Below are 5862 nucleotides of genomic sequence, written 5' to 3'. Positions count from 1 at the left end.
ACATTTAAGAAGAGCTGCTATGGGGAGGCTAGAATCTGTACAACTGATATATGAGATGAGTGCGGGTGACTTTAATATACACACAAGCATTATAATTACACCTGAAAGTCACTACATAAATTAAAACTGTATTCCATTTGCAACCATACTAATTACACTGTGATCAAGATACATCATTACACATTAGAAGGTCGTAGATGAGCTGTCATACTCTAAATATTTATAGCGACTCACTTAGTGCCTATACAACAACATTGACCAAGGATAACAAAGTAAACAGATTCTACCATAATTTTGTCACCATAAATTTAGGAAATCAGGCTATGATTTTGCAAAAGCAGAAAAAGACTTATATTTTTTCTCATTTTTCGCAGAGCAATATCACTGTTTTATTTTCATTTCGGAATGAATAGAAAGAACTCTGTAAACATTGGCTTATACATATTTCTGCTAGTAGAGTTTTTCAACAGTTTTAACATGTGAAATTGGCATCAGATATTTCTAATTTCTGTATTTTATATTAAATGATGTTAATCTGTGTAATTGTCCCGCTGCAAAAAACAGCATATTTTAGTTTACAAACAGTTTCGGAATACTAAAAAACTAGTCGCACCTATGCGCGCTGTGCAAGCTCTTGTTTTTCTGGTACTTCATATGCAGACATGGGTTTACATAAGAAGCAACACAACCATCCCCGTACTACAACGTCTTTTGGAAACACATCTGCTTGTCTGCACAGCATAGCACTTCTGTGCTAGTTCGCCCAGGTGTCCCTACACTATCACTGTATGGAGGTTTGGTAAATTACTCATTCTACGCTATTTATAAAAGGCTGGCAGATAATATTTGGACTTGTACCATATTCTGTAGCTTTCATTATCTGAGGTAAAAGGCAAGACTGGTGAGATGGAGGAGTGTAAGCCTCAAACTACTAATATATTCATGAGATCTTGACTCACCTCCAATCTATGTAAGATGATCCATAGAAATGATAGCAGAAATCAAGGTGAATACAACCAGATGTATAACAGAAGTGAGACTATCCTATAACTGCTCCTGTTTATCTGTAAACAATAAGCATAGGCAATAATTGCATCATATCATGACTAAGCGATTTGAAAGAATAATTCACAAATAGCATAGTTTAAATTTGACAAATATGTAAGGATTTAAACAACACACAAAATCCGCTATGGAGGTGAGTTTGATTGTTGAAACTTGCAATACCTGTTCATAGTTAAACAAACTGCGAGGGCGCTTTTGAAAGTGCAGTGGGAAATTACCCTGGTAAAATGCTATGTGCAACAGCAAGAGAAGAAATATAAGAAAAAGAGAGATGGCTATTGAATGTCGTTTTACACATTTATCTAAATTAGGAAAAACATTTTTGTTAGAAATTGTACCTCTACCAGCAGAATACCACCAGACAAGCTAATATCAACAAAGTTTAAACATATTAATTAAAAAAGAATTAATGTTATACATGGCGATGAACGCTAATGTACATGTTCTAGGAGTCCTTGACACTCCTAGAACATGTACATTAGCGTTGCTAATGTACATGTTCTAGGAGTTTCAAGGAGTGTCATTTACATTACATGTACTCATGCTGTTTGGTCATGATTGGATAGTAGAGCCTAAGTAAATATGTTCAAATTTAACTCTTACTAGAACAAAAAATGGTTTTTTGATAAAACTCGTTAGCTTGAAAACTTAATAATCTGGACAATCACAATGAAAAAGCTGAAGTCATTGTAGAAACATATACAGCCAAACAGAAAACTGAAAATCAATATTGGTAAACAAGGAGGAAAGCCAAAAAGCTTAAAATGAAAAAGTTGTGTGCTCATGGCTTACATATGCAATATTACCAACTATAAAAACGTGACCTTTAGTTAACCAAACCAGCAAGTAAGAAGCATATATTTATGTGTTTATATCCTAAAATATATTCTTATAACCAACATGAACCTGATTACAAGCATGATAGTTCATGGCGTTAAGGTAATTAAAAAGAACTATGTTGTAGAAATCAGTTCAGGTCCGATTTTAAAATTTTACTTATTTAAATTTATTAGCAAATCACTTTGAACACAATTACTCCTATAGTAGACAGGCGCGCAAAACCTCTTAAAAATTAACATAATTTTCTCTGCTCTTGCAGTGTAAGTTCAAAGACAAAGGGTATTATTATGTTTAGAGCATCAAATAGCATCACATCGGCACTCAAAATTGCTACACAATATATTCCCATAGATGCAAATGATGTGGATATGAAATTGCGCACATGTTGAGTCATTCTGTGATAAGTTTTTCCTTGGAATTTCCTAGTCCTGGATTAAAGAGAGTGCTTCGTTAGAAAATATGAGTAATTTTACACCTGAGGTCATAGCAGAGCGCTCTTATCTCACTTAAGCAGCACTATTTTGATATAAAAATTAATGAAATGTGAAAAATCTTTGAAATGGGGAAACTGGCACATCATTCACATGTGCTGCTTCTATATTTTACAAACATCAAACTGAGTGAAAATTGTGAGGAACAAAATTGACCTGACCTGCAGTTATTTGCCATTTCCATCTTGTGAATATTAAAAATGGGCAGATTAACCAATTCATGAAATATGATATACATTGTATATGATACATCTATATCATCAGAATGTTTTATTTTTTGTATTAGTATTTTCCTTCATAATTCCCTCTTTCCTTCACAGCTGGGGCTTGGTTTTATCTGTTTTTATATCCGTTTTAACAAAACATGCTTGCAGACAGATGTGATAAATATAGAGTTCAAAGACTTTCAAAATAAAGAAGTAAAATAAAGATTAAATAAAAATTTGAACAATATTCATACGAACGAAGAAAGCATTTTTAATTAGAAAATGTTATTAAAGTTATTTTAATTCAAATAAAAAACATAAAAACCCTGAGTGTAGTTGTAGCTTTAATAGCTAGCATCAAGAAATAAAATTATTTTAATACTTTTGGACATAAGTCATTTTCAGACAATCCAAAAAGTAGACAATTGCCGTGTTACCCAAATTGAAGTAGGCGTATAAACCATTGAGCCTGTATACATTATTTAAAACCTAAATAGTTTTATTGTTGCGCAAAAAGTTTATTAAATGACAGTGAAACTATAGGTTCTAAAACACATTTCAAGAGAAAGACATTTTGGGCAGATCAAAAGAGTTTACAAAAAAATGAAAATTGGTGTAAACCTGAAATACATCATAAAGAGTGGGTAAAGGGAGTCTGTTCTACTACCATGAATGATTGAACAAATATGAGTCAATAGAAATGTGACGTACAAATTTAAAAAATAAATAAATTCATAATTATATCAAACAAATAATAACAAAGAAAAGTGACTGTTGCTGTGGAAGATATCTTTGAAAAGTTTTTGGGCACACTATTAATATAATACTGATGCACCCGAGGGTAAACAATGTTTGTTGTCTAACTGAATGGCAAGAAAATCTATAAGCAAATTATACAGCCTACACAGTATATTGCAACATTTACAACTGTTTATGTGAAAAGCGTTAGGAGATGAATGCCAACAGTTTTTAGTGTTTGACCTTGGGATTTGTTTATATTCCAAGCAAATGAATGTCAAACAGAAAAATCATTTCATTTATGTTTGAGCGGGACATTTGTAGGAATTGGTAGTAGTCAAACGGTAAAAACCTTTTCAGCCATGGCAGCTCCGGTAACCAGTGTAGCACAATTAAGACTTGTCGATAGATTTTTGAGGATCATTATTCCTCCATTATAGACCTAAATTATATTTATTATCAATATTTAATAACTGATTCTATTATTAGAGACATTAGAGGAGCAAGAGAGTTATTAATCTTCTTTTATTTGTTTTCAGTCGTCTCTCAGTAAATGATTTATATAGATGACTTTTTTTCACCCTTTTGCCTCTGCGTAATTTATGTTAAATCTGTATGCATCATATAGAAAATAGTACGTAAAAATGTTTTAATGTTGTGCGTTTTATAGGAAAAATTATTTCAGAAGAGCTTAGTGTTTTTTACTTCTCCTTATATTGCTAAAACAGAAGCAATATACTAATAAAAGCAAAAAACAACAAAGTAAACAATTTTATTAAATGTGTTTTTACATATTCACGGTTTAACATACTCAAATCATATCTTTAGTCTGCATGACCCTTCGTTTAATTTTTACTTTTACAAAAACCACCAGAGCTTATAATACCAGAAACAAACACCTTATCCTTACGGTATATAACAGTTTTATGCAAAATAGATTGTTCTTTCAGTACAAACAAGTTACTTTATTGCATGGCGCTTTTAGTTCGTTTTATGGTCAAATCGTAAACCTGTATGCAATATAAAAATAAATAAGGCTAGTTTTTTTAATTGTTTTGATGTGGCATGTTCTATAAGCACAAATATGTCAGAAATGATTTGTGTTTTTTTTACTTTCCCTATATCACTAAAACAAAAGCAATATATTAACAAAACAGACACAATAGAACAAACAATTTTATCAAATGTGTTTTCAGATGTTTGCGGTTCAAAGTACTCAAAATACATCCATTCTGGCATTCATATTCCAAGATAATTCTTTCAAGGGAAATCAGCAAATCTGAAGGGAAAAAAGATACTGATCGTTTGAAAGTTCCTTTGCTTCGCTTCTTTATAAGATGTTCGATCAAGCCGAACTATTCCTGTTTTACCTTCTGTGAGTCACCTTTAAAAGTAGCAGTCAATAAGATAATTCATCTCTGGTGGAGTCATAAAATTTAGACGCATGTACTCAAAATTCATACAATTATATACTGATGAATAATGAAATACATGTACAATAAAACTGTAAATAAAAAATTTTTTTGTTCAGTATTGGTAAATGATGCTGATAAAGACATAAAAAAGTTTGAATTTTTACTGATAAACAGTTTATCTCAAAACTGGTGTCATTACATTTCCATATGTGCTGTTTTTGTTTTATTGCAAAATCAGTTATTCTCATATAATTGTATATCGGCTCAGTCTCTGCTGCAGTAGGGTGTGTATTCAATGTTGAAAATAATAAATTGCATTATCCAGATGCACTACATGGATGTAATTGTATATCGGCTCAGTCTCTGCTGCAGTAGGCTGTGCATTCAATGTTGAAAATAATAAATTGCATTATCCAGATGCACTACATGGATGTAATTGTATATCGGCTCAGTCTCTGCTGCAGTAGGCTGTGTATTCAATGTTGAAAATAATAAATTGCCTTATCCAGATGCACTACATGTATGTAATTGTATATCAGCTCAGTCTCTGCTGCAGCAGGCTGTGCATTCAATGTTGAAAATAATAAATTGCCTTATCCAGATGCACTACATGGCAAATTGTATATCGGCTCAGTCTCTGCTGCAGTAGGCTGTGCATTCAATGTTGAAAATAATAAATTGCATTATCCAGATGCACTACATGGCAAATTGTATATCAGCTCAGTCTCTGCTGCAGCAGGCTGTGCATTCAAAGTTGAAAATAATAAATTGGCTTATCCAGATGCACTACATGGCAAAATGTATATCAGCTCAGTCTCTGCTGCAGTAGGCTGTGCATTCAATGTTGAAAATAATAAATTGGCTTATCCAGATGCACTACATGGCAAATTGTATATCAGCTCAGTCTCTGCTGCAGCAGGCTGTGCATTCAATGTTGAAAATAATAAATTGCATTCTCCAGATGCACTACATGACAAATTGTATATCAGCTCAGTCTCTGCTGCAGCAGGCTGTGCATTCAATGTTGAAAATAATAAATTGGCTTATCCAGATGCACTACATGACAAATTGTATATCAGCTCAGTCTCTGCTGCAGTAGGCTGTGCA

The sequence above is a fragment of the Watersipora subatra genome, chromosome 6 (genome assembly GCF_963576615.1).
Source record: "Watersipora subatra chromosome 6, tzWatSuba1.1, whole genome shotgun sequence".
NCBI classification, from domain to species: Eukaryota; Metazoa; Bryozoa; class Gymnolaemata; order Cheilostomatida; family Watersiporidae; genus Watersipora; species Watersipora subatra.
This window is presented reverse-complemented; position numbering follows the sequence as displayed.